This window comes from Nomascus leucogenys, chromosome 1a (assembly GCF_006542625.1).
Source record: "Nomascus leucogenys isolate Asia chromosome 1a, Asia_NLE_v1, whole genome shotgun sequence".
NCBI classification, from domain to species: domain Eukaryota; kingdom Metazoa; phylum Chordata; class Mammalia; order Primates; family Hylobatidae; genus Nomascus; species Nomascus leucogenys.
In genome coordinates, this window is record NC_044381.1 from 78,362,200 (window position 1) to 78,383,712 (window position 21,513).

Below are 21,513 nucleotides of genomic sequence, written 5' to 3' on the forward strand. Positions count from 1 at the left end.
GAGGGGTCTGAGAGGACCCAGAGAGGTACCTTGATTTGGAACATCCCAGGGCATTGCTCCTGGCCTTAGCAACAACCCTTTGCCTGAAACCATAGACTGGTCTTAAGAATGGAATCTGTCTGCCCTATAATGGTATGTGTTTAAGAATGCTTCTGGCTGCAGTTAATGGAACACTTGACCAGCGGTGGATTAAACAATAAATAGAAAGGAAGGGTTTGGTTCATTAGTACAAACCTTTTCCTTGTTGTTTCACATAATGAGAAGTCTGGTGGTAACAGTGCTGTGGTTGGATTTGTTGCTCAGTGACATTGGACATGTCTTTCCCTTGGGGTCCCAAGGTATTTGCTGCAGCCCTAGATGCCACACCTTGGCATGATAGCATCCAAAGCAGAAAGCATAAGGGCAGGGGCTGAAGGGCTTCATGGCCAGTCTCCTTTTCTCAGGGAGGGAAGATCTTTCCTAGACTTGGGTCAACTGCCCTGTATGTCTGTTCTCACATTGCTACAAAGAACTACCTGAGACAGGGTAATTTATGAAGAAAAAATGTTTAATAGACTCACAGTTCCACAGGCCGTACAGGAGGCATCCTGGGGAGGTCTCAAGAAACTTACAATCATAGTGGAAGCGTGAAGGAGAAGCAAGCAGGGTTTCATGTGACAGCAGGAGAGAGAGAGAGCGAAGGGGAAAATGCTACATGCTTTCAAACAGCCAGATCTCATGAGACCTCACTATCATGAGAACAGCAAGGGGGGAAATCTCCCTCATGATCCAGTCACCTCCCACCAGGCCCTTCCCCAACGTTAAGAGATTCCAATTCAACATGAGATTTGGGTGGGGACACACAGCCAAACCATATCATTCCCTTAGCAAGGGAGGCTGGAAGAGCAAATACCAGGCCAAGATAAGCTGGCAGACCGTGATTGGTTCACACCAACCTTGATTCAGCTGCTGGAGCAGGGCATTCTGCTTCTATTTAGAATCGGGCTCAAAATTGGGCTTTTGATATCAACGAAGAGGGAAAATGGCCCTGGAGAAGGCACCAAGAGGGAGGATCTGCCACAGATGTATCAGAATCTTGCTGTCAAAAGGCATTCTGGGAGAGTGAATTCTGGGCATGTTCCTGGCCTGTGCCACCATCAAGGAAGTAGGGGATTCCACGAGAGTGGGATAGGGGCGTCTGACCAGCCAGGGAGGCTGGCAATACACCTCTAGGGAAGGTAAAGCCATGCTGGGACAAAACGAGTGAATTAGAATTAGTTAGGCAGAGAATGAAGGTGAATATGTCATACAGGGTCAACAGCACACCATGGGTCTGCTGGTGAGACAGAGCGTCAGGTGTGAAGGAGGCTCAGCACACACAGCATATCGAGGTTGAAGAGGGGCCTTGAGAACTGAGGCAGCTGAGGTGGCCCAGGGCCAGGCCATGAAGAGCCTTGCAGGCTGCATTAAGTGGTGTGGGTTTAGTCCTGAGAGCAATGGAAAGTCATGGAAGAAGTGGAAGCAGAGGAATGACATATCAGGTTATATGTTTTAATTATGAAAATCTAATTTCTTGCAATAGGTAATATAAGTATCCTCCAAATATTCATATCCTTTCTCCAAAAGAAACAATTATTGCTCGTTTTATTTATAGCCTTTGAGAGAATTTTCTGTACATAAAAGCATATATATACAGCACGTATACGCATACATGTTTATCTTTAAAAAACGCAAATAATAGTATACTTTGCCCATGATTCTGTATTTTTAAAATTTAATTAATCTATTTTTTGAGACACGGTCTCACTTTGTCACTAGGCTGGAGTGCAGTGACGGTTATGGCTCACTGCAGCCTCAATCTCCCAGGCTAAAGCGATCCTCCCACCTCAGCCCCCTGAGAAACTGGGACTTACAGGCACATGCCACCACACCTGGCTAATTTGTGTTATTTTTTGTAGAGATGGGGTTTTGCCATGTTTCCCAGGCTGGTCTCAAACTCCTGGGCTAAAGCAATCCACCCACCTCAGTCTCTCAAAGTTCTGGGATTACAGGCATGAGCCACTGTACCTGGCCACTTTATTTTTTTAAGACATAATATTAATAGTATATATTGGAAATTGTTTTGTATTTCTATATACCAAGCTGCCTCATTTTTAATGGCTGCATAGTACTCCATTTTAGAACATGACATAATTAAACTTTTCCTCCTCTGTTGCTATGTATTGTGTTCCTAGTCTTTTATTTCAGTCATTGTTGCAGTGAGTCCCCTTGTACTTTTGTCTTTGTGTGCTTATGCTGGTGTTTCTGTATGACACATTATTAGTAGTAGTATTGCTTGGTCAAAGGGTATATGCATTTTACATTTTGATTGAGTTCAATTGTCCCTCTCCCCCATTGTGGTTAAAGATAGCGAACATTTTATTGTCCACGTACCACACATGGTTTTAAGTGCTTTATGTCTGTTATCTCATTTAATCCTTACCGTAACCCTCTGAAATAAGTTCTGTTATTATCACCCCATTTCACAGAGGAGAGAACTTAGGTACAAAGAAGCTTAGTTCCTAAGTGGCAGAGAGGGTTTGAAGCCAGGTGGTCTGATGGCAGAATCTAGGCAGGCTCTTCCCTCCTTGCTGGGCTGCTTCTCTAAATTCACACTCCCAAAGCTTGAGTGAGGAGGCGCATTTCCCCACCTTCCCATCATGGCATGCTATCTGTTATTTGGATCATCTGAGAGATTAGAAGAATGGTATATTTGAAGTTCCAACTTGCATTCCTCTAACTGAGAGTGAAGCTGGGCGTTTTCATATGTTCCAGGGTCACTAGTATTCAAATCTGTGTTGGGAGGGACACATGCAGCCTGGAGAATGGGTGGAGCAGAGAAGTCTGAGAGCTTGGTGACAGGATGCACTGAAGGAGATACGTGGCGCGGACTCCCACACCACTCCAGCGTTATTGAGAGAAAAACAACTGGGGAGGCAGCTAATGGCTTCATGGGCCTCGGTTCCCCTGCACTCCTCTCCCTTCCCCTCTGCTCCTCGTCGGTCCTCAGTGGCTCTTGATGGCCCTGGGGCCCGTGCTGCTCCTGCCCCCATCCTCTGCTTTCCCTCTGCTGGGTCAGCCCTTGGTTCCTCTGGAGCTCCAGTTCTCCCTGCCCCACACTGCTCCCTGGAGTAGCCTTGAAACTACTTCCTTTGCTGGGCACTTTGCCAATGTAAAGCCCCTCCCCTGCCCTCAACCCCTTGTTGGGCTCTTTTCTTGGAATAGAGGAGTGGAGTTACAGCTCAAGGCTTGAGAGGGACAGCTGGTAGCTGATACTGGTTGCCCGCCAGGGTTTCAAGTGCCAGCCTCCTGAACACCACCATGAACACCACGAGTCAAGCTGCAGAGCCAGGTGACCTCTCAGATCTTCTTCCTAGGGCCTGAGCCAAAGATCACATGGTTTCCTATGACATGAGGTTAGATCATCTTCACCAGGTGGTAACCTTTGAGTCAAGCAGTCAACTGGTATTTAGTGAGCTTAGCCTGGTCTTGCAGCAGCAGTGGTTCCAAGTTACTACTGCTGAAGCAAAGAAGTATCTCATACCTAACTAAGGGGAATTTGATCTGTAAAAGGAAATTCTGGTGATTATAAGCAAAGATCTCATCAATTAGATTATGTTATGGTAGAGTAAAATGAGGAATTAAACTGGAACAGATTGGGAACCCAATAAATATAGCATATACAATCAAAATGTTCTAGGAAAATATATAAATTTTACAATATACCAAAATTTTAGCGGCCACATGAGCTTCCCGGTGTTTAGTGGGTGAAGCCTTTACTAGCATTGAAGTCTATTTTTCCTAGTGGAAGTTTTATGTTTGACCACAAGGTGGCAGTCATTACCGCAAAGTTATTTTTATTTCTCCACCAGAGAAACCAAATGCATGGAACTGCCACTGCGGTTTAAGATGTGTGTATTGATTGTAGTAGATGTCTCCAAAGCAAAGGATAAAGGGAATGTACCCCTGCTTTAGGCTAAATGATAAAGAAGTAGTGGGAACCCACTTCAAAGAAGCAAGTGAGGCTGGGCACAGGCAGCACTTTGGGAGGTCCGAGGTGGGCCGATCACTTGAGCCTAGGAGTTTGAGACCAGCTTGGCCAACATGGTGAAACCCCATCTACTAAAAATACAAAAATTAGCTTGGTGTGGTGGTACATGCCTGCAATTCCACCTACTCCAGAGGCTGAGACAGGAGGATCGCTGGAACCCAGGAGGCAGAGGTTGCAGTGAGCCGAGATCGTGCCACTGCACTCCAACCTGGGTGACAGAGCGAGACTTTGTCTCAAAAAAGAAAAAGAAGAAAAAACAGCAGCAAGGGAGATTTTCTAATGCTGAGATAGAGGTATACAATTTTAATTTTGCTGTTGTTGATGCCTTCTTTGAGGTTTGCAAGGTGTCGGACCCCACAGTACACATAGCTTTTGCTCGCTGTGCATTCATCTGTCGTAAGTCCTCATTTACTGTGGTAAAACTATCCCCATTTACTGTTGTAAAACCAACTATGAAGAACAGAAAGTGTTACTTGCTATGAGAAATTACAGCAGAAAGGTGCTTACTTTTTAGCTGCCCAGTGTTGCAGGCCCTGGCTTCTCAAGTAAGATGCTAATCAGTGTGTAATGCTGAACTGTGACAGTCTTCGCTGGAGAATTTAAGAGTGAGGGAGGGTGTTGGAGCCACTCTATCTGTAAAGCATTTCATTGTGAGGGTCTTTGTAAAAATGACACTCCCCTCATGCAGCCCTGTGGAATCAGTCTCTCTGAAGCCTTGAGCAGGGCAGTAACTAGCCGAGGATCCCTTAGATTGTAAGTGGCAGAGACAAAGTTCAAGTTTAGGTCAGGCTGACTCTGACTCCATATGTTGTCTTATTCCGCATTTAGTTGTTGATTCAGCCTTGGCTTAAGCACCTCCTATCTGTCTTGGCTCCCCACCAACCTGACAATATGGAAATGGCATTGCCCTTGGGAACAGAAAACCTGAACTCTGTTTTAACTTTGTTTTCCACTAGCTAAATGGCTTGAGTCTGTCCTAAAATTCCTTTGAGCCTTAAAGTTCTCATCATTAAAATGAAAACAGGATGGCTGTGAGGGTCAAATGAGAGAATGCAGAATATTTTGTACACTGTGAAGTACTGTTCAAAAGTGAGTCAGTTCAACCGTGGTGATGACCCCCTCCCTCCTCACACCAAAGGAAAAAGGTCCCAAGGCTTCCCAATGGCCAGCCCAGACACCCACATGGAGGGGACAGCAAACACTGAGAAGGTAAGTATTTTATAGGTCCTTTTGTTCTTGGCAAAAAGGAAATAGTAAGCAAATTTCAAATATTTGCTAATTTATCAAGGTTGCTACAAAGGTTTATGAACCCACAGATTATTTCCCCTTTTTTGATAATTATATACACTGCTTACAAGTATATAAATGGGCATCCTTATCTGTTTCTGATAGCACTGCAAATCCTAATAGTTTGTGACTAATTTGATAACCTGTACTAAAACTCATAAAATGTATACTCTTAGATCTGTTTTTCTGATAATATAGACTACAAAAATAATATAAAGAATAAAATGTTATTCATAAAGATATTTAATTTTCAGTGCTTTATTTATATATATTTTTTGTCAACATCTCTCTAATCCTCCAGCCTCTGGTAACCACTATTCTATTCTGTTTCTATGAGTTTGGCTTTTTTTTTAATTCCACAAATCAGTGAGATTAAGTGGCATTTGTCTTTCTGTGCCTGGCTTATTTCACATAATACAATGTCCTCCAGGTTGATCCATGTTGCAGATGACAGGATGTCTTTCTTTTTAAAAGCTTAACAGTATTCTATTGTGTATATATTCCATTGTTTCTTTGTCCATTCATCCATTGGTGAACACTTAGGTTGATTCCATATCTTGGCTATTGTGAATAATGCTGCAGTGAACATGAGAGTGCAGGCATCTCTTCGACATGCTGATTTCATTTTCTTTGGATGTATATCCAGTATTGGAATTGCTGGAGCATGTGGTAGTTCTATTTTAATTTTTTGAGGAGCCTCCATACCGTTTTCCAAATGGCTATACTAATTTACATTCCCACCAACAATGTACAAAGGTTCCCTTTTCTCCATATCCTCTTCAACACCTGTTATTTTTCATTTTTCAATAATAGCTGTTCTGACAGGTATGACATAATATCTCATTGTGGTTTTAATCTGCGTATCCCCAATGATTAGTGATGGTGAGCATTTTTCTATACCTGTTGGCCATTTGTGTATGTGTTTTTTTTTTTTTTTTTTTTACTTTTCATTTACTTTTATTTTACTTTAAGTTTTGGGATACATGTGCTGAATGTGCAGGTTTGTTACATGGGTATATATGTGCCATGGTGGTCTGCTGCACCTGTCAACTGGTCATCCAGGTTTTAAGCCCTGAATGCATTAGGTATCTGTCCTAATGCTCTCCTTGCCCTTGCCCTCCCACCCAACGGGCTCTGGTGTGTGATGTTCCCCTCCCTGTGTTCTCGTTGTTCAACTTATGAGTGAGAACATGTAGTGTTTGGTTTTCTGTTCCTGTGTTAGTTTGCTGAGAATGATGGTTTCCAGCTTCATCCATGTCCTTGCAAAGGACATGAACTCATTCTTTTTTTATGGCTGCATAGTATTCCATGGTGTATATGTGCCACATTTTCTTTATCTAGTCTATCATTGATGGGCATTTGTGTTGGTTCCAAGTCTTTGGTATTGTAAATAGTGCTGCAATAAACATACATGTGCATGTGTCTTTATAGTAGAATGATTTATAATCCTTTGGGTATATACCTAGTAATGGGATTGCTGGGTCAAATGGTATTTCTGGTTCTAGATCCTTGAGGAGTCACCACATGGTTTTCCACAGTGGTTGAACTAATTTACATTCCAACCACCTGTTGGCCATTTGTATGTCTTCTTTTGAGAAATGTCTATTCAGGTCCATTAACCATTTTAAAATTGGGTTGTTTCTTACTATTAAGTTGTTTGAGTTTCCTCTTTATTTGGATATTAACTCCTTATCCAGATATGTGTTTTGCAAATATTTTCTCCCATTCCGCAGGTTGTCTCTTCACTCTGTTGATTGCAGAAACTTTGCAGAAGCTTTTTAGTTTGATATAATTCCATTTGTCTGTTTTTGCTTTTGTTGCCTGTGCTTTTAAGGTCATATTTTAAAAAGTCATTGCCTATGCCAGTGTCACAGATTTCTTCCCCTAAGTCATCATTTGGTAATTTTACAGTTTTAGGTCTTAAATTTAAGTCTTTAGTCCATTTTTCAGTGATTTTTTTTATGTAATGTGAGATGAGGGTCTATTTTTATTCTTCTGCATGTAGATATCCAGTTTTTCCAACACCATTTATTGAAGGGACAGTCCTTTCTTTGTTGTGTGTCCTTTTGATCTTTGTTGATAATTAATTGATTGTAAAGGTGTGGATTTATTTCTGAGCTCTGTATTCTGTCCCATTGGTCTATATATCTGTTCTTATGCCAGTACCATAGTGTTTTGATTACTGTAGCTTTGTAGTAGATTTTGAAATCGGGTAGTATAATGCCTCCAGCTTTGTTCTTTTTGGTCAAGATTGCTTTGGTGTCGTGCATTGTTTATAATAGGAAAATATTAGAAACAACTTCAGCATTTAGCAAAGGGGGTACACTTCAATAATATACTATTTGATGAGAATTTTCAGCCAGTCAAGAGATAATTTTATGTTAGGTAGTTAAATTGTCAGGCACCATCATAAGCACCTAACATGTATTGTTTATTGCATGTGATTCCTATAACAGCCTTATAAGATAGGTACAATTATTATCTTCATTATGTCAAATGGAAAGGTGAGACACTGAGGAGTTAAGTCATTTGCCTAAAATCTGTCACAGAAAATGGTAAAAATAGGAGGTTAGAATCCAGGAAATAATACAGAGGTTATGATGATGAACAGTCTATATCCATGTCAGGTTCTGCCCAAGATAGTGAGTTGGCAGACCCATTACCCTCCCTAGCCCCAAAAATGACTGCCAGGAAATTATGCCAATAAGCTATCAGGGACTGGATTAAGGTAGTGGAATTATAAAGGATTTTTTTCCTATTTACCAAATTTGGTAATAGGATTACATTTCTTCAACAATGAGGGTAGGAGGAATAAGCCATTATTAAGTCAGGGACCAGACCCCTGGTCTCTCAGGACCTGGGATATGGCCTAGTACATGCTGCCTCCCTGACTCATTTATGGCGAAATTCACATCACACTCTTTTTATCTGAATCAGTGAGGTGTTGTGTCAGCAGCTGAGTCCCTGGCATGGATGTCCTGGAATCCAGGCCTCCCATCCCCCATCCCCGGCTCCCAGGGGCCTCCCCTTCGGTTCTCCTCCAGGAGGGAGAGGAACAAAGACTAGTGGGTGGGGGATGGAGGGGGGCCATCACAGGAAGGGGGAGTGGCAAAGTAAATATTGGTCTGAGGCTTCAGGCTTTGTTCAGAGACCCAGTTTATGGAAGCAAAGGTTTCCATTTGGAAAACAGAAGACACTTTGTGGCCAATGCCCAAAACAGCCTCTCACTAGCAGGCCCTGGGACTGGGTGAGAGGGCCGAGCCAAGTACCCCTCATTGTTTTGGGAATGACTTAAGTTTGTGTTTAGGATCCACCGCTTTCAGGTGGGCCACAGGACGCTCCAATGCCCGTCGCTTTTGCCTCCTCCCGCTCCTCTGCCTGCTGGGGCGTCCTCATGATGTCAGCCTGCAAGGGTGGAGTTCCTGGCAGGACCACAGCTTTCCATAAGAAACCACTTCGCAAATGGCCAACAAAGTTGAAATCCTGGTTTTTGAAGGTCAGAATATCTTGGAATCTTGTGAAATAAATGACATCGCTGCATATGTGCTGGCACAAAATGATCTCAAGTGTGCTCAGTGTAAATGGCAGCATGAGTGCAAAGGAACATTCTTTTCTTTGTATTACTTTCTCCATTGTTGTTTTATTAAATATTAGCAAAGAAGTGGGAGAGGCAGAGAGCAACCAGGCAGCAAGGCAGTCATGTGGCCCTGGAATTAATCTTTCAGAATTTCCCCAGGCAGGGAACTGCACTGTGACCTTCAGCACAAGAGCTCTGAGTTCTAATTCTGGCTTAGCTGGCCCACTTGTCTTTAAGAAGGTCCCCTGCCTTTTATTTTGAGATAAGCATCTCCACCTAAATGTGTGTTCCTTACTCCTGGACCTGTTGGCCAACATACCTTTAGGGAGTGCCCCTCCAGCTGGCTTCAACACATGGGGACGCAGCAGGGCTGCAGCCTGCCCTGTCCAGCTCCCCTTTCCCTTCCTGTGGCCTCACTGAGCATTTGACTGAGCCCCTGCCAGCCGCTGGTTGTGGGGAGGAGAAGGCACGCTCAGCCCCTACAGTGGCATTACTGCTTGTGCTCTGTGTTGCTGTGACACCCAGCGCAAGGGGAAGAGGCCCCGTGACAGAGGGTTAGACAAGGAGAAGGGGAAGTATAGCCGAAAGGCTTTCCCCTTCACAGGCATGGGGATTCTGAAGAAGCCTCTGTTCATGCCTTGGGGTAGTTGGTTGATTCCTGGGGACTGAATGGTGCCCACTTTGTAGGAGCGGATTAGCGAAGAAGGAAAGGGCAGTTCATGAGACCCTAGCATATGTCCCAGGTGCTCATATTCATTACCAATATCTATGAAACTAAACTGCACATTGGCATTCCATAACTATCCATTGAACCAAATATTTAATACCCAAAGCATCCAGGGAAGAGTATCATCCTCATTTTAAAGGCCTAGAAACTGAGATCCAGAGAAGTTAAACAACTTGCCCCAGATCACACAGTAAGCCAGAGTCAGTGCATGGATTCCTGACCTGACTGTCCTGCTAAATAATATACAAGCCATTTCCATTATATCACAAACAGAAGTTTTGAGTCTCTAACATGTACAACTGAGAATACTGTCATTAGACAGGAATAGAGGCAATTTTCCACAATAGGTGGTTTTTGGCCTTTTGGGAAATACCTAAGGATATTCCCTCTGATCTGTTTGGAACCAGGTTTCCCCCTTTCCCTGAGCAGTGACTGCTACAAATACAATCTGGTTTGCTACGGGTCATTTGCTGCAGTTTGCCTTTGGCTCCGATCAAAATAGAAAATGAGCCAGAACATGGTGTTTCCTGTCTCTGCATGTTCCTACCTTATTCATAGTGTTCCATCTTTCTTTTAGGTTATTAATTGTGGATTTATTTCCATAGTCAGACAAGATCTTTGGACCCGTCTCCTTCTCTGCTGAAGATTCTCTGAAGACAAAATGTGCATAGGCCTTCTCCAGGGTCTGGATTTTTGGGGGATTATTTGGGACCTTTGCTTCTGTCCTCTCAGGCTACCAGGCTTTCTGACCTTCTGTTGCTAAATAGGGCCACAAAAATAAATAGGAATAAAAGAACCTGAAGTTCAAGCTGTGTCTTTGGCTCTGTCTCTTTGGATGCAACTGCCAAGATATTTGATGTGACAAGAGGATTTGAAATAATCGGCCTGTTTTTTCAGTTTGAGGTTGTTCCGTTGTAACTGGTCTTGTTTTTGGTAGCCATCATTATCACTGACAACCTAGAGACTGAGTAGACCGTCACCTGCGTGTCTGCTAAGACAGTATGTGGAGTTTCGTGTAATTAAAATATTTGATGTAACCAGAACACAACCCAGGTCACACTTTGCCCCTGTGTCTCATGATGACTGAAAGCTTTTGGGGTGGTGATTGCTTGGTTATGGTTTTCCTGGACCCAACTTGGAACGCTTAAAGCCTGCCAAGTTATAGATACTCTGGCTTCAGTAGGGCCCTTTATTGAAACACCAAGTGCCAGGACTGCTCAAAGGGTGAAAATGAGATGGGTGTTCTGCCAGGTAGTTTAGTGAAAAATCAGTCAATCCAGGATCACACTGACTGAATGCTAGGCAGAAGAAACAGTTATTTTATTTGTTTTCATCTTTTGCAGAGTTAGAGGTCTTGCTATGTTGTCCACACTGGTCTTGAACTCCTGACCTCAAGCAATCCTACTGCCTTGGCCTCCCAAAGTATTGGCCTCCCAGGCGTGAGCCACCGTGCCTGGCTAGAAACAGTTTTTTAAAAACTCATTCTAGTTAGGAAGAGAAGACCAATACGCATGAAAGAAAAGTGTACAGTAGATAGCATGTAGTAAATATAGTCCTTATGCTACAAAAGGAAAGGCAGTTGAAAATGAACATTGGGTTCTAGGGGAAACTCTTAAGTATGTGCCAATCTGTGCTCAGAAGTACAACCTGATTGGCTGTGAGACTAAAACCAACTAATAGCTTTAAGCAACCCCTCAGGTGTGGGCTGCAGATGGTTCCCTAGGAAGCTGGGTTGACTCCTGCTGTGACCAGCTGGGACTGCCAGGTAGTACCTGAAGCAGCTGCCAAGGGGCTGCCACCCCACCCTGAAGACAAAATCATGCAGTCTAAAAACCTGACTGCTTTGGATCAAAATCATACCCTGTATTATGTTCTAGTTTTTAAATTACTTGGGTTTTCCTTAATTACTTAATCTCTGCTGAGAACCCAGCTGCATCCATCTCTTCTAGGTCCAGAATTATCCACAGCATCTCATGAGCAGAAACAGCCCTGTCAACATAAAGTTAGCAGACTCGTCGCGTAGAGAGTTGTGCACTGGCAGGTTAGGGGGGAAGGTGTTCATTCATTCAGCAGATATGCACTGAGTGCCTGTGAGGCGTAGGGCTCGCCTTCAAGCCTTGAGGACGCAGCAGTGAGCAAAACAGAAAAGAGTCCCTACCCTCATGAAACTGACATTCTTTGGGAAGCTTATAAGGCTGAAGCTCATGAACAGATTGTTCATCTTGTAGTCTCAGCTGGTGACCCTCCATGGCAGGCTGCTCCCAGTGGCAATTCCTGGATTTTCCTTTCAGACAGGCTCAGAGCAGTCATCTGCTCAAAGAGTCTGGGGGGCTTGTCTGAAGCTGTATTTGCATATCAAGTGCTCCGTTATGTTTTTTGTAGGATGTAGTGAGATTACTGGGGGGAGGGGTAGCTCGAGTCCTTGGTCCTTGGTACTGTCTCTGGTTAGTGGTGGGTTCTGGGTCACTATTATAGGGGTTGGGAGGTTTAAAGCAGGAGGCAAATGGCAAGAGTAGCAGCTCCAGTAGGCTGCATTAGCTCCCATTGCCACTTGCACGATCTTTCTCATCCCACTGGCTAGACTAGTCTGTTCACTGGCAGCCCCTGCATCAGGCTGTGAGGACGCCCTGTCTACCTCCCGGCTCCATCCCTGTATTAACCCATGTGCCATCAAGAGCGACTGACTCTTTCTTTACAAGGTTCCTTTTCCTTCCTTCCCTATAAGCTAATAGCTTGGCTCAGGCTCGCCAGCAGACCCTCCCCTTTTTGCTGGAGGGCTTTGGCATGCCCTGTCTCTTCTTTGGGGCCACCCAGGGAGTTCCTGTTTCCTTTCTGTGGGAGGCTTCCAATTCTTAGTTATAGCAAAAGAGCCTGTATTTTTTAGCTCACTCCTGCCCACTTCTGGTCTGGAATGATTTATGGCTTAGGTGTTACAAATGGGAGTCCTGGAACTCTTCCCAGAATCTCTTTAATTCCATTCTTGTGGTATATGACGTTCTAAACATTAAAATGATGTAATATATAACTCCCAACCAAAACAAAAGAGGAGATCCCTGCTAGCCAAATTCTTCTCTCCTCTCCATACACGTTTTTCCATCGCTGTGCAGTGAATCCTGGGATGTGTTTGTCAGTCAGCTTCCTTGTTCTTCTGGCTCCTCACTCCCCGGGGACCACCGAGCCACAGACTCCATGGTTTTCTCTGAGGGCATTCGAAGTGGAAACTAACCTGTCCCTGCAGCGAGCCCAGACCTTCTACAATCATGTCTACCAGTGGTGAAAGGCAGTTCAAGATGAGTTGGACACAACCAAGAAAAATAGGGAACCAATATGTCATAGCTCCTCTCTGTCTGCTGTCTACAGAAGGAGGCTAATAGCAGCAGATTTGGTGAGGGCCAGTGGCCCATGGACCTTGGAGCATCCAAGGCAGCAATCATGGGAGTGGGGTCAAGGAAACACTAAGGAGGTAGACCTGGTAGGACTTTTTAAGGAGGAGTGGCCAGGGTTCTGGCCGGTTCGGAGCCTGGAGAGAATGGAATGGCATGAGTTCAGTTTTGGGGACATTCAGTGGTAAGACTGTTTTCTAGTTTCTCTTCTGGAAGCTCATAGATAAAGGATCTGCTCATTGACTTGACTTGTGCCTCTTATTTGGGCTTCAGGACACATCTGTGGCCAATCGCAATTACAACACCATGCCCAGTTAGCCATCATCGCCACTCAGAGCTGTCTGCTTTACCAGGCTAAAAAAAAAAATGATCTTTATCACCAGTTGTAAGTGACTTAAAAAAAAAAGTGCCCTTCCACATTGCTCAGAACTTTGCCCTCACTATCTTGACCCTCACCAACAGGTGAGGTTGTTTTACTAATCTAGTGGCTGGTAAGTTTTCATCCTTTACATTAAAAAAAAAAAAAATCACTGGTTTGCATAGTGCAATGCCATTTGCCTACTTTGTTGGGGGTGGGGGCTGTCCTGTTCATTGTGGATGTTTAGCAGCATCCCAAAATACCAGCAGCACCTCTCCAGTTATAACAACCAAACATATCTCCAGACATTGGTTCCCAGGGGGGAAGAATCTCCCCTGGCTCCCTTACATGACTGTCAGGTGATTGTCCTTGATATGAAAAGTCAAATGGGTTAGACGATCACTTTTCTTTTTATAGAGGCCAAAGCCAAATGTGTCAGACCTTCTTTATGAAAATATAAGATTTATTTTTTTTCTCAGTTTGTAGAAAGGCAGAGTTCCTGTTGGGGGCTCATTACAGCTGTCGGTGCCTGCACTGACAGTGGCATTGTTAGGGATGGAGCCCCTGAGCTCGGGGGAGACAGCGGAAGCGTGCAGGGTCTGTTTAATGTGAGTGAGGGCTGGCATGCTGCTGGCAGCTCTCAACAGTGAAGCCTGCTGCTCGATAAGGCACTATTATCAGAGCCTGGGGGCATCTAGGGAGCAAAAGATTAGCTGAATGAGCATATATCTAAAATGGGTTATTTTTAAAAAGCAAGCAGTAGAAATACTGCAGCTTGTCTTGTTTTAGCATTTAATAATTACACTTTCACTTTACCAGCAAGGCACTGAGTCAGTGGCATTTTATGAAAAGCATCCTCCCAGACCTGAACTTTGTGAGTCAGATTCCCATCCTGTGTGTGGTACATGTGGTTGGATTGTACAAACAGATAATCAAAGTTTTATAAAATGTTTCCCAACCAGCATGGAAAAACGTGCTGATAGCAATATGAATGTGCTTTGAGGGAGAGCCACTTGCTGGCTTTTTTTCTTTTGTTTCCCGTACATGGAAATGCCATTTCAACTTGAAATGTGGATACCTTACCAGAGGATTGCTTGAGCCTGGGAGGTTGAGGCTGCATTAGTGAACTGGGATTGCACCACTGCATTCCAGCCTGGATGACAAAGTGAGACCCCTGTCTCTATTTTTTAAAAACCCACACACAAAAAAAAACAACAAAACAAAAAGTAGAACCTTAAATGCTATCTTAAGGCTGAATGGTCTCTAAATGTTGAAAGTAGACCCTAGCCAAAAGAGACATTACCTGTTTCTGTAATATAATGAATGGTAATAGTGTACTTATCTTGCATTTTAAATTCAATTCTGTAAATGTTTATGGAGCATGCATTATGTGCCAGGGATGAAGACACAAGAACAAAATGTGGACCGGCCTTTTAATTGCTTACAGTCAAAGGTCATGATAACACCACGTGATAGGGAGAAGAAAGTCATGATTGATCCTCGTGGAGGTTGGAAGGACTTCCCAGAGGAGGGGCTGTGTGAGCTGTGTTTTGAAGATGAATAGGCACCTTATAGTCACAAGAGGAGGGCATAGACTCCCAGACAGAGGTAACAGCAGTGCAAAGGCACAGATGCTTGAAATTGCAGGACGTGCCCAGGAAACCCCAAATGACTAGATGAGGCAGATTTGTAAGAGGGGAAATGGTGGTGGTTGGCGGCGGGGATGGTGATGAAGAAGCAAAGTCATAATGGGTCTGATGTCCTTTGCTGAGGAGCTTAGACTAAAATGTTTAGGTAAAAGGAGCCAGCAAAATCCTTAAGTGAGGGAGTAACATAAGATTTGCATGTTAGAAGGCTCTCTCTGGCTGCTATCTACAGAGGGAGGCTAATGGCAGCAGATCTGGCGGGGATGCTGGGCCCACGATCTGGGAACTTCCCTGCCCCAAGGCAGCAATCATGGGAGTGGAGTCAAGGAAACACTAAAGAAGTAGACATGATAGGACTTTTTAAGTGGGAATGGCCAGGGCTCTGGCCATTTGGAAGCCTGGAGAGAATGGAATAGCATGAGGTCAGTTTGGGGGAAATTCAGTGGTAAGATGCTTGTTTGTCAGAAACACAGTTGAGATGGGAGATCAGTTTGGTGTCATCTATGTCCTCTTGGTAAGTGGAAACTATAATATAAAATCTTTCAGGCCAGGCGCAGTGGCTCACACCTGTAATCCAAGCACTTTGGGAGGCCAAGGCAAGTGGATCACCTGAGGTCAGGAGTTCGAGAGCAGCCTGGCCAACATGGCAAAACCCTGTCTCTACTAAAAATACAAAAATTAGCCGTGCATAGTGGCACGCACCTGTAATCCCAGCTACTCGGGAGGCTGAGGCAGGGAGAATCGCTTGAACCCGGGAGGCAAAGGTTGCAGTGAACTGAGATCGTGCCATTGCACTCCAGCCTGGGCAACAGAGCAAGACTCTGTCTTAAAAAAAAAAATCAAAAATCTTTTAGTAGATGTTTATAGAGAGAGAAGAGAGGAGACTTGAAGAAGGAATTCTAAGTAAGGGTTAAGGTTGAGTGAAAAAAAGAAGAATAATCAGAAGGAAGTAGTTTCATAGTAGGATAAATCAAGTGCTGAGATGAAGTCAGTTCACTAACAGACTCAGAGTTCCGTTGGATATGGCATGAGGTTCTTGGTGTCACCATCTTAGGATCTGCTCATTTTTGGGGTTTTAAGAACCCATCTGAACTCCACTTAGCCAACTGAAGCTTGCCTTCAAAGTTAACATGATGTGTTTTCTCCCGTATAAGCCTTTTAAGCTGTTTCTGATGACTACTCCTCTTCCTGTTAGAGCCCCGCCTCTTTTAATTTAGTCTCCATAATTACTCCTTTAGAGTAAGGTCTGCAATTTTCTTCCTTAATTGACAGTGGAGATCAGTATGTAACCCAGATTGCAAAAATGGTTTGGGAACACCGCATATTCTCACTCATAGGTGGGAGTTGAAGAATGAGAACACATAGACACAGGGCGGGAAACATCACACACCAGGGGCCTGGCAGGGGGTGGGGGACTGGGGGAGGGATAGCATTAGGAGAAATACCTAATGTAAATGACGAGTTGATGGGTGCAGCAAACCAACATGGCACATATATACCTATGTAACAAACCTGCACGTTGTACACATGTACCCTAGAACTTAAAGTATAATTTTAAAAAAAATTTTATTGGTCTGGGAAGAGATTGCAGGCACGTCATTTGCTTGAACAGATTTTGTTCCCCAGCCAGAGGACCAGAGAAGAGTTTGTCATGGCTACAGTGGAGGAATCAAACTCAAAATAGCATGTGAAAGGCGCATTCCACACAGAAACTTCGGCCCGTGCATCAACACTGCAGACAGGGGGAGAGGAAATGAATTCTCAGCCAGTAGATTCCCAGGCATCACCTTGAGGTAGATATGGCATATTCTTGGCCATAGTCTCTACTTCTCTAACTGGGCAAAGTGTCTAATCAACTATAACCCAAAATATCTTCCCACATGGCAAAAGTGTCGAATTCATACATAGATCAGAGGGAGAAATGAAATTGTGGTTGTCTAAAGTTTCCACAGTTTAGGGATCTCTGTCATGAAAAATGATCTAAATAAATGAAATAGTATTTTTACTCTATCCTATAAGCCCTATACAAACTAAGTCCGTAAATATCCTATTTGATGCTTAAACCAAAACCTTTATAAAGAGAATTTCACTATGTGAAATAATGGCTTAAAGAAATCCTATTGTGGATGCTTTTGTTAAGTTGCTAAACTTTTTTTAAAAAGTGGATAATCATCCAAGATATCTTCTTTGTGACTCTTAAGTTTTAGTGTATTTCAAATGTGGATGGTTTTGACTAGGAGGTTTGTTCAAACGTTCTTCTCGACCACTAGGGGTGCTCTAAAGGTTAGTGATGTCTAAATGATTGACCAATCAATTAAAACACCGTGCCCAGTTAGCAATCATCCCCACTCAGAGATGCCTGCTTTACCAGGCTAAAAAAAATGGCATAGAGACTATAAAAGCCATGTCCTCTTATTTTCATTAACCTAATTAGAAGTCAAGCTAATTGTAGGACTTCATAGAACTGGCATTGGGAATAGTATGCAACTGTTAAAAAAAATCATGGTCTTGATGACTAATTATATCAGGAAATAATATGCAATATAAATGAAAAGAGAAGTGTATGCTTTTTACTTTTTCCTTTCTGTTTTTAAAACATGCTATAAAATGTTAAGTATAATTAGGACACAAAGGAAAAAGTATATCTAGTTCACATTACCTTGAAAATTTCTTATTTGCCCTGAAATCTCCAGTTCTTTGGAAGCTAAAAGCTTGAGACTTCTATATCTGGTTGTCAGGATTAGGGTGATTTTATTTACATTTTCTTCATTTTCTTCTCAATTTTCTATCTATTTACTTTGTAATTACATTTGAACTATGGATATGTAATTAGTTTTATAAATAGAAAAATCAAAGCTTTATAAAGGAAAATGTAGCATCAGCAGACCTGATAGTCCTACTTAACTCTTCCACAAACTGTTTTAACTGTGGGCAGGGTACTTCACTTCTTTGCCCTTTGCTTCTGTGAAATGGTTGGGTGAAACTAATCTTGGCAGTTTGTTCCAGCTCTTCTAAAGTTCCATTTTAAATTTTACCAGGAGACAGAAATGGTTCCTGTTATGTTCACTCTTGAAGCATTTATTAATCCTCACAGTTGGCCAGGCACTGTGCTTGGTGCTATTAAAGATATCTTACTTAGCATCTGAGCTCTGCCTTCAAGGGTGTCAGGTCCCCCATGGAAAACAAGACCAAGTGCACAGATCCATCCCAGCCCTACACAATGATACTGGAAAGCTGTATGTGGACCAGAAATGCCAAAGGAGTTTCCATCAGGAAGAGGGGACTTGTGCTCTGACTCTGCTGTACCCCTCATCATATGTTACCACTTATTTATGCTTTAAAGAACATCCTGGCCTGGATGTTTCACAGTGTGTTAAACTGCAAGCTAGATTTCCTCTTTGTTTCCCTAGTCTAGTGTATATATGCCAGTAAGCCTTGTCAGGTTTCATTATGAGAGATGGCTATAATGCATCCAGATTACCAGGAAAACACTTGGTCTTTGAAAAGAGCTGTATGTCCCTCTAGGTTTGAAATGCAAAGTCCTAAGGGTTTGTAATATTCAGGACATATCCCACCTTCCCAAAGACTAGTCTCTGAGCTCAGACAGGATGTATCTTGCCTGTGGGCTTGACAGAGGGGTTGCTGGGTGATTGAATTAACCTCTGACATCTTCTGGGCTGTGCAAAATGATAAGTTCAAAAAAAAAATGCAGCCATTAGACTCCTTCTCATTGTTTTTTCCTTGAAGCCTTTGTAATCTTTCTTAATGTGGTTAAATTCAAGTTATTTCCAGTTCAGACATGGTGCAATCAGATTTCCTCATGAGGGTGCTTTTCCACTGTGACCTCTTTGACGTCAGTAACTGTTTCCTGTTGATTTGAACTCCCTACTCACCCTGTAGATGACTTTGTCTGAGAAAAATAATAAAGCAACGGTACTTAGGAGAAGTTCAACACTGCTGTCTGTTATGGAGATTTCCTTCTCCTTTCCCCCAGCCGTCAATAGCACTCTGCAGCTTTTCGTACAGCATGAGCTTGTTATTCTTATAGATATACTCCAAGGCAGTTCTTAGAACTTGGGTAAGTAAGAATAGATGTCGCTCCCAGCTTAACATTGCCTTAAAGCAATAACTACATTTTTCATAACTTTTACATGTTATGTCTATCTTTGAATTATTTCCAAAAGGTAATCTGCATCCTCACTATAATTCTGAGTGTGGTGAGTATTTCCTGCCGCCTTGGTTTCTGGAATGATACATCTTCAAATGCAGTCTTTAAATCATAGAGACAACAGATTTTTATTTTAAATGGAGAAAAATCTTTGCAATCTGGTTCTGAGATTGAATCAACTTAATAGAACTATAAAAAGTTTTGCTTACAGCAATATGTTTGTAGTACATAAGGAGGGCATTTGTTTTGCAATAATAATTATTAGAAAGCCCCTAAAATATAAAATATGAATTACCAATCAGTGTTAGGAAACTTATCAGAACTGAAACCTTGGTTAGTATGTTTTGGTTATCAAATCTAGTTTTGTAACCCCTTGCTTAGCAAACATTTCCCAGAAAGAAAAGTCCTTACCCGGTCAAGGCCATTACCATATAGCATCAGGAAACGTCCCTGTGTCCCAGCAGCTGGGCTAGGACTCCTTCCACCTCCTTCAACCCTCTATACCCCGTCCCACACTGAGGGTTGGGGTAGCTGCTGCAGTTGCTGTTTCGGCTGCTGTTTCATTCCTGTCCACTTGTGAGTGTTTGTGTACCTCCACCAGTCTTGGAGGTCCATGAGGGAGGCATCACCTCTCCACCTAGGGCACGCAGCTCACTGCCACGTGTGCCACAGCCACAGCCACAGCCAAGGGGCCTTCCTATGCCTCATGCAGCAGGCCCTTTGGAGCCCTGGGAGCAGACGGCCATGGGGACTGAAGCTGCAGTGGATGCACTAATGATGATGAGGATAATAATAGTTGCTAACATTTCTTGAGCATTTCATTTATGGTATGCCAGACACTATTCAAAGCCCTTAGCTTAAATCATTTAATCCTCACAAACCTGTGAGTTGGGTTGTCTTATTATCCCCATTTTGCAGATGTGAGTTTTGTGAGAGAGAAGCTAAATACAGCACAGCAGGAATTGCTCTTGGACCTCAAGCATCCTGGCCCAGAGCCCAGGTGTTGCCACTGCCCTGGGCTTCCTCTTAGTCATACCAGGGACTTGGTCACTGGGCACAAAATCTCCTCTTTATATAATGTAGTGGTACCAATAGCTTCTATTGATTGAGATTCTTTTCTGGGCTTGGCACTGTATGAAGCACTTGGCTTCTGGTTTAATCTTTACATGATCACTGTAGTTATAGGTGTGATTATCCCAGATTTATAAATAAATAAGGAAACTTCTTACCCCTTAAAAATTGGTGTGTGTGCCATGCATGGTGGCTCACGCCTGCAATCCCAGCACTTTGGGAGGCCGAGGTAGGATCACTTGAGCCTAGGAGTTCAAGACCAGCCTGTGCAACACAGAGATACCCAGTCTATACAAAAAAATTAGCCAGATGTGGTGGCACACACCTGTGGTCCCAGCCGCACAGGAGGCTGAGGTTGGAAGGATCACTTAAGCCCAGAAGTTCAGCGCTGCAGTGAGCCATGATCCTGCCACTGCCCTCCAGCTTGGGTGACAGAGTGAGACCCTGTCTCAAAAAGAAAAACAAAAATTGTGTGTATTTTAGCTGAAATTCTCCTGGTAGCAGAAAATTTACTTCAGGTAGTAAGAAAACTTTCTTAAGGCTATGCAAAAAAAAAAGAACTAAAGATAAAGATTCAGAGGTACAATGGATGTCTCATGCAACCCAAGGGCAGGAATTGGCCAGCTCTCTCAGCTGATCTGAAACCAGAAAGACATGAGGAACCCTGGCAGTTTTGCTCTTGGCTCACTCACCCTCCCTGATCTCTTGTCTCTGCCTCACTCTATGTTTCTGCTTCATTCTTCTCCTTCACCCACCCACCTGTCCATCCATTCACCCAGTCTTTCTCCACTCTCTTATACCAGGCATTTCCCACGTTTACACTGCAAAAGCAGTTTCCATTTCCTAACTCATGTTTCCTCAGTTCCTGCACACAGCCCAGACTAAATTAAAAGCGTTTTATCTCAGTTTCAGTTTTCTGGAAAAGAGACTCTGGGCAGGTGCAGCTTGATCTAACTGGCTGTGCACAGATGCTCAGCATTTACCCATGCGGCCAGGCTGGAGCATGGGTAAATGCTGAGGAAGGGATCACCATGAGCTGAACAGATGCTTCCAAAGATGTTTGCCCCAGTGACCCTACAGGATCTTGCCCTGCCTGGCCCATGCTTGCTCTCCGGTCACTTTCCTTAGGTAGTGTCATCTTGTCACTTGTACCATCCTGGCACAGCACTTTCATCCACCCAGGTGTTATGTCTCTTGTTCATACAAATTGTCCAACAGCTTTAACTC

The 21,513-nt window shown here is 43.3% G+C and overlaps 1 protein-coding gene across 1 annotated transcript in view; it reads left to right on the forward strand.

Moving 5' to 3' along the window:
- The window catches only part of PRKCH (protein kinase C eta), a 161,475-nt gene that overhangs the window by 68,626 nt on the left and 71,336 nt on the right, over positions 1–21,513 (forward strand). The gene's annotated exons all lie outside the window — the stretch shown is intronic.